Source organism: Malaya genurostris, chromosome 2, assembly GCF_030247185.1.
Source record: "Malaya genurostris strain Urasoe2022 chromosome 2, Malgen_1.1, whole genome shotgun sequence".
Taxonomy (NCBI): domain Eukaryota; kingdom Metazoa; phylum Arthropoda; class Insecta; order Diptera; family Culicidae; genus Malaya; species Malaya genurostris.
The window spans coordinates 38,506,995-38,520,128 of record NC_080571.1 but is presented as its reverse complement, the minus strand read 5'-3'; the positions used below and the strand labels follow the sequence as shown (position 1 = coordinate 38,520,128).

Sequence of the window (13,134 nt, the reverse complement as noted above, 5' to 3'; positions counted from 1 at the left end):
CATATGAACAATTTACACCCCTCTTGGATGAGATCCTTACTTTATCCACCCCATCCCTACCCCTCTTAAAAATGCTCTTAGGATCATCTGAAGTGCAAATAACATGTACTTAGCAATACGCATCATTTTTTTGGAAAATTCTATCAACTTCATATTATAAATTCCCTTTTTTAGATGCACTCATTATATCCACCCCTCACAAATACCAAATCCACAGAAACGGTGATTAATATCAAAAATCCCAACTGAAAATCTCTTAAAAAATTAGCTTAGATTATTCTGAGAAAATATCAGAATGATTCATTGACTTTAGCGGTCGGGAAAGTCTTTTTTTCTGAAGGAAGAATTGCATAGCTGAAAACGCCGTCTTTTAACTTGTTCATTGAATATCTCGTCTTCAAAAGCATGGATCAAAAATCTATCCTGACAATCGCCCTTATTCTGAATAACGACGTATTGATTTTTCGATCGAATATGGTTAGATCGAATCCTAGCTACCTTTGATTTTGCTAGCGTTATTAGGAATACAAATGAAATACGATCGTAAAATCGATACGACGTTATTCAGAATAAGGGCGAATGTCTATATAATTTAATTAGGATGCGATTAGTACATAAAAACTTATATGTTGTCGCGATAAAAATGAAATGAATGTTATTTTTGTGATGATAAGTCGATTTCTATGCACGCGCCATTTTTTCTGCTCCAGTTTCCTGGTAACGTAACAAAACATGGCAGAGAAGTAAAATCGGCTCAGCAAGGCAAGCGGTAGCAGACATATTTTATGCAAACTGGTAACCGAAAATAACGAAATTTTTCTGGTTACCCGGCCCATCGAGATTCATTTTGTACATATGCTAAGGAGCATGCAAAGCGAGACACGTGGTTATACGCGACCTACTGGCCTCAGCCCTTAAGACCATATTTGAGTTTTTCATAAAGTAAGTATGGTCTTCAAAAAGTACCGATGCTGTTTAAATTAGATAAATTAAGTCGTTTGCCCTCATCCCTGTTAAGGACACTTGCTAAGCTCCCTCTCCCATAAAAATGCCCCTATGACCATCTCTGAAGAGCAGGAAGTATCTGTGCCAAGTTTGGTAGTTCCGGAGTCATGCCGTTACAAACATATAAAGCTTGCTTCATTTAGAATTGGAACAAACTTTTGCTCATATTGTGGCGCTCCTGGTTGACGGATTTGGAAGTTCTTGACGCCCACGTGTCGGAAATTTTGTCAGCTTCACGTATGATTTTTTGACATTCCTCAAATCGACTGTACTTTGTAAACAATCAACATGGAAGCCGAAAGAAGTGAAAAAATTGTGCACAGTTATTTGGAAACTCCATTTTGGTCTGCATCTAGGCTAGCTAAGCAACAAACAAACGATATAAGGAAACATTGACGACGATTCTGAAGCCTCAAGCCAATCGTCGGAGTGGAACTGTCGACCGGAAACTGCGTGGTAAGGTTTTGAAGACGATTAAGAGGAATCCTAATCTGTCGGACCGTGATTTGGCCAGAAAATTCGGTGCTTTCCATAGTACCGTGGGGAGAACTCGACTCCGGGAAGGAATCAAGTCGTATCGAGCTAGCAAACAGCCAAATCTGACCATAAAACAGAATTTGTGCTCGGAAACTAACATATATGACCAGGTGCTAACCAAGTTCAACGGGTGTCTTCTGATGGACGATGAAACCTATGTCAAGACAAACTTTGGGCAAATCCCTGGTCAAAAATTTTACTTGGCAACGACTCGGAGGGGATGTTCCAGCCAAATTTAAATTTGTTTTTGCCGACAAATTTGCAAGAAAATTTATGATTTGGCAGGGTATTTGCAGCTGTGGCAAAAACACGAAAAATTTCGTTACAAATAAGACCATGACATCGGAACTATACCAAAAAGAGTGTCTCCGAAAACGAATTTTGCCGTTCATGCGATCCCACGACCATCCCGTAATGTTTTCGCTAGATTTGGCAAACTGTCATTACAGCAAAGTCGTTCAAGAATGGTATGCAGAGAAAGGGGTCCAGTTTGTTCCGAAAAACCTTAACCCACCCAACTGCCCCAGTTCCGCCCTATTGAGAAATACTGGACAATCATGAAGAGGACACTCAAGGCAAAGAGAAAGGTTGTCAAAGACATCAATAAGATGACGACCTGGTGGAATAAGATAGCTAAAACGATGGACGAAGAAGGTGTGCGCCGCCTAATGAGCCGTGATACAGGAAAAAATCGAGAATTCCTTCGAAACCGTGACGAATAATTTTATCCGTATATTTTCTTAAAAGTATGAAGAAAACGCTACATTTGTATAAAAAAGATCTAGAATTCAATAATAAATAACTGAAATACAGGCAATTGTTTTTGTTCCAATTCTATCTGAAGCAAACTTTAAACTTACATTCTTCTTTATATGTATAGATGGATGATTTCAGCTGTACGTTTTAGACCCGGTCTCTTTAGTATTAGTTCAACAGTCACCCGGGTTGGCAATTCAATGAATAGGGCGCTGGGTTGACATTATGCATCCCGAATTGAGTTTAAGGAAACGATTATTTTTGAAGTCGAAACTGTAACACTACGTATCGCTTTCGATCGCGACATCGAGATCCCAACAATGTGGTACTAGATTTCGACTGGCGCAGTTCGAAATGTCAAGTAAATATAAACAGACACATACATTGCAGTAGCGCGAAACTGAAATTGTTTGAATTCATTTAGGGGTTAGTAAAATTTTGTGCTAGGGCACATAACCGTTTTCATTATTTTTACGTTTCGTCTTTGACTCATCAGTGCAGAGCAGTTCAAATTGAACTGCTTAGTGCTAAACTCGGCAGTTCAATTTGAACCGCTAAGCAGACGTAAAGTTTCTGCTACTTACAGAACACTTTTTGTTTTGCAACGGAGTGCAATGTCTTTTCTGACGTGCCGAACGAAAACGTGTTTTCGACTATTCTGGCCGATGCAGGTATGGTCATTTAGGGGTTAGCCAAAATTTGTGCTAGGGCACATAACCGTTTTCATTATTTTTACGTTTCGTCTTTGAATTATTGTTCGGATATTTTCAAGTGGATTTATTTGATTCAAGTATTAAAGAAGTGGAAAATGCTGCAAGCAGAGCGGCAAATTGTCAGTCATGTCAAATGACCTTGACAAACTGACTAAAATCATCGTCAACAGAAATCGGTACGGTCACAGTGTCTGTCAAATGAGATACTCGATAGTTCAATGACCAAGAAGAAGTATACTCAGTCGAAGACAGGTGACGCATTTTGTTCTCTCTCTCTCATTCTCCTATTCCCTGTTAAAGTAAAAAAAAATCCATGAGAGTACTAACATAAACATAAATTGATAAAGTTAATCGTTCTTTGTAAAAAGTCATCGGATTTCGGAGTTTATTGCTGTACATGAATTTAATTCAATGTTTATGCTGCTTGATTAATATTTAGTCACATCGTAATCAAGCAGTGACAGGAGAAATGAAGATAATATCAATCGCATCGGCAATCAATGAGCGTCCTGGTGAGTATAATATCAGGAGAATTTAAGTTATGACAGATCGGCTCTCAGACACTCAATATATGAGTCTGGTTGGCAGCAGTCCAGTGACATAAACTTTCCAATCTTCGTCGTGCAAAGTTGCTCGTTGATAGTGACATTTAGCAGCTCTGGCTGCAAGATGCCACGCAATTTGTTTGGAATAATATGATCACATTTCTGTAGTTCCAGTGTTTTGTTGAATTTGTTTCCGTAGACATAGGACTGCAAGTGTATGCCGTCGTGACCAAGTACAGCGAAGAATGCCTGGTTTCCGTCTAGAAAATTGGACTTTCTCTTCATATGTTTTCATATGCAGGTTAGTTGAATTGGTAAAATAATCTATCCGGTTAGGAGTCAGCTACGGGTTCGAGTCCCGTCCCTGCGGTAACATTTCCGAAATTTTCATTACATAATTGCATGGGCATGTCAATTTTCCAACCTGTTTTCCCCGTTAGAAACTGTTTATATTTAAAACTAGCTCGAGACGGCTCTACGTTCTAATAAAGACTTAAAACACAAATCGTTCAAAAGTAATTATATTTCTTTTTAATTAAACTTTTAAAAATAGGAAAGGAGTGTATCGAAAATGTATATTCTGCGTTTTCAAAATGTCGCGTATTGAAAAGGAAGTGAAAATTAAAGTTCTGGACACATGACTAAGTGAGAAGGGTATTACTATGCGAAAATTGGCGAAGCTGTTTGAAATTCATCATGCCAGTGTTAAAACCATCATTAATAAGTTTGGGGAACACTATTCTTTGGATGAGCTACCAGGAAGAGGCAGAAAACCCGGTTCTTCCAACTCGAAACTGGACCAGAGAATGGTATCTCTAATCATGAAGAACAAATCATTGTCAATACGTGATTTGGCCAAAAAAGCAGGAACGAGTGTCGGGATGATCCAGCGTATCAAGAGGCGAAATCACCTGAAGACCTACAAGATGCAGAAAATCTCGAAACAAAGTGTAAAACAGAAAAAGCGAGCAGCAACAAGAGCCCGAGAATTGTATTCGCATCTTTTGCAGTGTCCGGATGCATGCATTTTAATGGACGGCGAGACTTATGTAAAGGAGCCCTTCCAGGTCCACAATCCTTTTACTGTCGTCGTTGGGGAGTATGTGAGCGATGCGGACAGGTCGATTCAAGTGTAGAAACTCGGTCGAAAGGTACTGGTATGGCAAGCAATATGTTACTGTGGTTAGAAGTCAACCATTTTGTACACTACCGGAACTATAAATGCAGAAATCTATCGATCTGAGCGTCTCCAGAAGAGATTGCTGCCTTTATATAAGAAGCATAGTACACCTTCACTGTTTTGGCCGGATTTAGCGTCGGCTCACTATGCCAAAACCTATGCCAATTTGCTTGCAGAAAAGGGTATAAATTTTGTTGAGGAAAATATCAATCCACCAAATTGCCTTAGCTTCGACTCATTACTGGGCATTCGTGAAGAGGGTCTTCAAAAAGACTGCTAAGGCAGTTGGGAACATGCAGGAGTTCAAAAAAATTTGGGCTCTAGCGTCCAAAAAATGCGATGCAACACTTGTCCGTAACTTGATGAAGAGCGTTCGATCAAAAGTTCGAAAATTCGTGAAGGAATAACTTGAATTTCATCCTGTTTTCATAATTCTCATGTTTAACCTCGTACAATAAAGGATCAATTTTTAGTTTGAATAAAATATCGTTTTTTATCATAATTTGAAAGAAAAATTACTTTTTCTGCACTCTTCTTCTAAACATAATTTCAATTTCATAAAGTTTAAATACAATTTTCAGTTGTTATCAAGCCGAACATTTATTTAAATGAAAATGAATCAACATTGAACCACTGAAGTTTTTTTCACAATTTTCTGCATTTTTTCACGTTTCAATTTTCCGCATAAGTGGATCTTAATTGATACCCCTCACCTTTCCGTCGCATTTTCCCTCGATTCGTTCGAGTAATGGTTTCCGTCTATCGGTTCCAAAAATTTTACTACGACCTACAATTGCTGGACGTATATTTTCTTTCATAGTTTCGACTCACTCTGGTTCAAATATATATCAGGCTGCCTTGGAAATGATTTTGCATGATCCAACTAGTACATAATATGCAAAATGCATAAAATTTACCATAACTAAAACAATGCATTAAACTAAATATATGTTTATGATAATCAATCATGCTATCGATAACTATTTTTAGATGAAAAGAAACATATTAACCATTTCCTATCGAGTTTAGTCGATTACGAGCTGGATTGATCTGGTTTCATAATGCCAAAACATCTTTGATAATCTAATACTTCTTCGAGTGAATTCGAACAAAGCTCGATGATCGAGTTCGAATCGAGAGCCATAGTACGAAACATGGTCGATTCGATTAAATTTTAACCAAATCGAAACACATAATACCACTCCTGGTCTTACAAGTCAGTTGTCGTATGGTCGAGCCCTGACCAGGAAGTATTCATAGAATCGTTGCACCAGCCATGCGATGATTCTGTACGCTACGAATCGGCAGCGAATTTTGTGGAAACAGTAGCTCAAATCACACAAAAGAAATTTAGTACTAAGGCTTTGCTTTTTAGTTCAGCAGTCATTTTCCTATCTGCGCGTGCAGTAAAAATTGTAATCCTTCTTCCCGCAAGCAGGGAAATTCAGTTTTTTTTCTGGTGGAACAAAAAATAAGACATTTGATCATCGGTTGACGATTAATCATCTTAAGATTGCTAGTGTAGCAGCACGAAAAATGCTGGAAAGTGATCGGCGATTGTGAGGGAAATTGAAGTAGATTTGTAGGGAACTACATGTGCAAATAAAATCTATTGTGTATTGTTGAAATGTCAAAACGGCTTTTGCATTTCGAATCTTGTCTTGTCCCTATCCGCACCGCTAACGCTACAAGTTGTTCCAAGACGGAGGTTATTATTAGATGATTGGAAAATCGCTACCATGGATTCTCGGAAAGACTACTTGACATCAAAACTTCACAGCTTCCGTGGGTGGACGAGCACAAGTTTGGATTGCGTGGTAAGTTGTTTTGTTAATGCCTTTCTAATGGCGACAAAGTTTGTTAAGACTCACGCCAAAAATAATTCGTCTCAGGAAAATAGATTTTTTTCTGCTGTCGTGGGTTTTGATAAATTGTTTAGTTTTGATTCCAACTCAAACTCAAGTCCCCCTAGCTTTAAAACAGTTAAAAAAAAGTTCATTGATACACTTCGGTAACGTCTTATTCTAATCCTCAGTGCCATGAAAGCATTCCCCCTGTAAACGTGAACTACTATAAAATTCCACACGCTTCCAGTCGCTCCAATCACATCCAACCCTTCGAGAGTGCACCGGTTCGGAGTACCCGTGGGAAAAAAAATCCCCCGAACCAAAATCAGTCACGTACCAGCTGCATCATGTCGCATCGTTCTCATTCGCCCATCAAATATTTAGTAATCTCCATCCTTGGGGCCATCGCCGAGTTGGGGCATTGTAACGTGTTAAAGTAATTCTTTCACTTCAAAAGTTTGACGGGAACAAGAACTGAACTGCGTGGGACGTGAAGGTGGGATGTGATAGGAGACTTAACGCGCAAAAAAAAAAAAGTTACGCTCGTAAAAATGTTTAACTCGGTCGAATATCCACATAAAATAAAATACAGTGCCATAAAAAAAACGAACAAATATCCTTTCAACGTTCGTTTGATACCTACGACTAGAACGACTTGTTCCTGAATTTCCAGCACGACGGTCGGGCTTTCCAGTGTAGATTACGATGACACCGACTACCACCGACCTGAGTCCTGTCCGACTCGGCTAAATGTCTTACGATAATCCTGTGTTTATTACTGCCAACTTGTTCGCTAATCCTCACTTCACATCATTTCCGACAGCACTAAGTGGATTCACTCGCTTTTTTTTTTCGTGTTCTATGCAAAGATAGAACACAAACCAATCTGCACAGAGCGAAAAAAAAACAAATAAACTCCTTCGATATGTGAGCCGAACCGTGTTTTTGCACTCGAACGGATTTTGCGGTTTCGTAGAATGGTAGACTCTATTCTATTGAAGTACCATTCTCTGGTAGGTGGATTTATTTCTCCCTCACTTGAGATATTCGATTACGCTTCACCCTTCGCACACTGGCGGCTTTCGATTCGAACCATTCCGGGAACCAACCACCGGGCGAACCCACCCAGGATCGATGGTCACTTGGCCCGCCGCGCACTGGCAGCGATTCTCAGAATCGCCGCTCGGTTCGAATTAGGTCTCGCTGACCTAGCCCAATCTTCTACTCACGACCGTGGGCAAACTTTTACTATTTCTACCCCCCTAACACTGGTTCTGGCCACTGGTTTGATTGAGTGTGTTCTGCTGCTTCCAGCTTCTCTCGCGTCAACACTTTTCCGCAGACCCGAGGCAGAGTGAAGTGGAGTTTTTTCTGCTCCGGAGAATATCACCCTCATCACACACTCACCACATCCACCATTCTTTTGACATTTGGCACGTTGAAAACACACACACTTACGAACACGCACAACACTGGACACGGGGTTTTTCTTCGCTTTTGGATGCTGCACTAATCCATCGGTCGGCAAACCAACAAAACCGACTTTAGAGAATTCCTTATCACCGGCCGGGAACGGGAATGTTTCACAGCAGGTCGAAAAAAAAACCTACAGCTTCTTGACTAACTTCACTTCTAACAACATCACTCGCACCAATCAAATCACCGCACCGCGAGAGACGGAGAGAAAATCGGTGAGAACCAAACTCCAGCATCCGTCACTTTTTCCAAAACTTATTTCTCACTGTCGTCATCCGACAGGATCCACAATGTAGCACTCCCATTTCCGAGCGAAGAAATTGATTTTGTTTCACATTTCATCACGGCCCTTCGAACGTACGGACGGACGGTCGGACTCGCTCCGCCGTTTTTGGGAATCTAATTCGCCTCAATCAGTAAATCCTTCCTTGTCACACTACACACCCACACACTACACACTACACGGGGCCCGCCGAATTCAATTCGAACCAATCAATGACGGAAGTTGGCCCAATTACACCCATCTGTCTGCTGGCATCCAACACCGTCCAAGCGGTGGGGTTTTTTGTGACACGGTATGACGACACCCACCCGGGGAGAGAACATCCTCTGAACGACCGACTCTGACTGCAAAACCGTCGTCTTGCTGGTGTGTGGCAGCATGCACGAGTACCCGAAGACTAAACCGTTTGTCGGCCAACCTGGGGTCCTCCGTAGGCTCGTGAGGCAGGCAGCAGACAGTCGGACCGTCGGATAGTGCGAAAGACTCTCGCCGACCGGATGATGACGCTGGTGCGCACGCTCTGCCACAACCAGCCGGACGGAGTACGGGATGCCTGCTTCGGAAAATTCTGTTTCGGGCCGAACGTTTGACAGTCGACAGTCGAAAGGATCACCGAACGACAACACAGGCTAAGACCGTATTCACACTGACAAAATCTACTGACGTTGACGTTTGGTCTAGGCATGCGCTTTTTTGAACTCGTTGCTGCATGGGCTGCTAGGATTGAGCGGAACATTTTAAATGATGCCACATAAACAAATTCCGATCAAGGGGAGAGTCGCCTAACACAAAATCTGTTGAGCCTCCAAAAACACATTACTTCATTCATTGCACTCGTCTGTTCATTTTTCCGTTGGCATAACAATGATTGTCAAAAATGAGCCAGTGTGTATCGCAATCTGTGCAACTGAATGAAAACGAAAGTGCCAATATTGAGAAATGCATTGCGCCTTAATGTGTGATTGGTACATTACTCTAAGCGATTCGCCCCTGTGTTTTTGTGCCATTGGTTGAATTCGTTCGTATTTTCTAGGTAAACTGGAAGTATTTAAAGCACGAGCAAGAGTTATCGTAGCACTTTCAGAAATTACCATTAGATATGTTTCAATATGGGATAGCATTAATTTTTCATCGACATCCACATACACGGAAACTGGAACTAGCACAAAAAATACCCCTCTTGATCTACCTTCTGCACACTGGTTCAAAACTGAAACTTTATGCTTTTCATTTGGGTAATTTGTAAAGAGTTGGAAACCCTCTTATAAATTCGTTATAAAGAGTGTAGTCGAGAAAGCATATAAAAACTGTCCCCAAACAGAGACTGTCAATTGAAAAACCATCAGGCAGGTACCCAATACAATTTTTCAGAGGAGGTTTCAGAACATGATGATTGATTTCCATACGCACGTTAAGTTGCTGTCCTGTATTTTTCTACAGATTGTGCAATTAGTTCATATTACTATTGTAGTAACTGTTGTGTTATGGAAAAGCGCGATTTTTCTGTGTTGTGCAACATATCTTTAAGATCTTCCGTTGTTACGAACATTTTATCACAATTATTGTGCAACTGATACAAAAACTCATGCATCGATCCTACTAAAAATGCAGAAATTGAATCAGCGAAAAAACAATTGTGAAACTCATGGGAACTACTATGTTACGTAATGTAAACAAAAATTGAATTGATGTTTACAAAAACATAGCAAAAATAATTTCTAATGAATAAGTTTCACATTTGATTTTCAATACAACTGCCCGTAACACAAACATGGATCTTTTAAAATACTCTGCACATAAATCAATGGTAATACTACATATTGTAGAGTTGATTTTTTATGTTTTAGTAAATTGAAAATCAACTACGAACTGCATTTTTATAGTGAAACATGTCTTCGTACGCCCGAAATTTTCAAGCGCCTTTGAATAAACGTGTTTTGATGATTGCACATCAATTTCTATGAAAATAACAATCTGTTCTTTTCAATGAATATGATCGGGATAGTGTTTGAAATATGCGTAAGAAAGTTGTCAAACATTCGTACACCTCTTCAGACTATTTTAATCATATTGATAATTCAATTATTCTGAAAAATTTTGAAATGAATTTTTCTTCAATATTTTCCAATATGGCATCGAGGGTAACAGTGTGTTGAAAAGAAAATGGTTCACCCAACGTAATAATTTATTTGACCTAAATAAACGGAAATATAAACATGTAAATATTGAAAAGAGAAATATTTGGTTTAATTTTTATCGAAATAGTTGTTTTTATTTTTATCAAACTAGTAAACTTAAACAATAATACAGTTTAGTCATTCATCCCGAACCCGACATTTGTGATACGCACTGTAGGTATGTAAAGGGTGATTTTTTAAGAGCTTGAGAACTTTTTTAAACAATAAAACGCATAAAATTTGCAAAATCTCATCGGTTCTTTATTTTAAACGTTAGATTGGTACATGACATTTACTTTTTGAAGATAATTTCATTTAAATGTTGACCGCGGCTGCGTCTTAGGTGGTCCATATTGTTTAAAAAAGTTCTCAAGCTCTTAAAAAATCACCCTTTACATAATTACTTGACATTTTTTGAAATTGTCGTTTGCAGAAAGTTTTCCATTTTATGATTGACTTATAACATGTTTTAACGATAGTAATATAAAGTTAAAACCGCACTGTTCACACTAAGAAAAATGGTTGTACCTATCTGCGTTGCCAGGTCATTTTTCCAAAAATCTGTATTCGGCGCAAAAATCTATCTGTATTATATCGGTATCAGAATCTCTTCTACATATGTAGTAGAAAATGTCACCAATAGATGAGCAAAAAAAAAGGTCCCACGACAACCTTTTCTCATGTCTATTTAAGCTAAAAACCAAAATCGGTACTTATCTGTGTGATCCGTGAATTATCTGTATTGTAATATAGAGGTCAAAAATCTGTATAAATACCGAGAAATCGGTATACCTGGCAACGTTGGTACCAGTTTTCAGTTTTGTTTTATTATGATTACATGGCTACTTTGATGGAAAACTGCTGTTGTTGAACAGCTTGTCAATTGACATAGTCGAAAAGTGAAGAAAAATGCTAGCAGGGTTGTGCTTTACTGACAATTATATCATGTTATTTCGGGAAAACATGTTTTAATGTGACGTTTCTGAATATGAAATAACGCAAAAGTAAAACATGTTATTTCGCTTAAAACATGAAATCAGAGTTAAAACTTGTTTTAACTCCTAGTGTGAACATAGTATTAAATACGATGAATTCCGCGATTTGAATGAATCTTTCTGGACATGTGTACTTTGTCTTTGACTTTGTTTTTTTTCCACAATTGATTTAGACTGTCTTTTAAAACCTTTTTTAATCCACCTAGTGGTGTAATGATGCCTTTCTCATATTACTAATATTTTCAACAATATCACCAGAAGATTTTGTGAAGAATTTTTTTTTCAATCTTGAATAAAATAAGAAACTTTCTTTGGTTATAAACTAACATAACCTTTTCAAATTGCAAACAGTTATGTCAATTTGATAAGAATTTTTCTTTATTTTTCATCGCCGCACTAAATGATTAAACACACTTTACCCTACAGTTCTGAAACCAAAAATCGGACCTGGATGAAATTAAACAGCAACCTATAAGACTGTGGGAACTTTCATTTGAGCCTGTTTGTGGAAATCGATCAAATCATCTCTGTGAAAATTGAGTGAGTCTCGTTTGAAGCCTTTTGATTACTACTTCTGGTACTTCTGGAACCAGGAATTTGAAACCAGTATAACCAAAGTCGGTTCGTTTAGTAAGTAACTAATATAGCCTACGAATTGAATCAGATTTAAGCCAAATCTAGAAGAATTTCACTCTTCGTCGCTCTAAATGACGGTGTGAAATTCAATAGCAACCGACAGGACTACGAGATTTTTTTATGAGTGACATTATTTGACACATACTCACACACCCACATACACTACTCAGCTCGATGAACTGTGTCGAATTATATAGAACACTTAGCCTTTCGGGTCAATTTTTCAAGTGATTGTATAAACTTTCTTTATGAGAAAGGCAATAAGCGTACTTTTATAGAAAAGCATCGTTTTCATGATCTAGTAATAACACTAACAATTAGATACAAATTGTATAAAATGATTATAAAATTACATATTTTTCACCTGAAAAATATAAATTTTTTATGTGTCAACCCTGCACGCTATACAAAATTGAACAAAGCACGCTGTGAATGGAGCGCAAAGCCGCACGTACCGTCGCATTTGCATCGTCATTTTTTTTTTCGATTATAGCGGTTTTAACATTTTTGTCATTGACCTCTTCGGGCCAGAAACGTTTTCTGACCCTATGTGCGGGGTTGGGAATCGAACCCATATGGGCAGCGTGAAAGACATCGACTTACCCATCACGCTATACCCGTTCCCCTGCATCATCATTTTGAATTTGAATGTTTTGACACTCATCGCCCTATAATTTCGGAACCGAAAGTCGGATCAGGATGAAATTGCACAGTATATTTACAGACAATGAGAGCTTTAATTTGAACCATAAATCGTGAAAAACGGCTTAGCCGTCTCTGAGAAATCGACGGGAGTTCCGTTTTTGGAGATTTTCTTCACTATTATCGGTGCTTTCGGAAGCGGAAACCGGAGACTAGTAGTCCCAAAGTAGTTTTATATAATCACTAACTAATAAGATCCTTCAACTAGATCAATTTAGCAGTAGGTTTTATAAAAATGTGCACCTCGTTTCGCAATCGCTTGTGAAAAACTACTCATGAAAT

At 38.7% G+C, this 13,134-nt stretch overlaps 1 protein-coding gene across 2 annotated transcripts in view; it reads right to left on the bottom strand.

Moving 5' to 3' along the window:
* LOC131432843 (neuroligin-1) overlaps positions 1–8,783 on the bottom strand; it is a 780,452-nt gene extending 771,669 nt beyond the window's left edge. The window contains exon 1 of one of the 2 annotated variants that reach the window (XM_058599386.1): positions 7,223–8,783. The gene's annotated coding sequence lies outside the window, so the exon portion shown is untranslated. The remainder of the gene's footprint in view (positions 1–7,222) is intronic. The other variant, XM_058599387.1, reaches the window with a different exon arrangement.
* Positions 8,784–13,134: the final 4,351 nt, after the last annotated feature.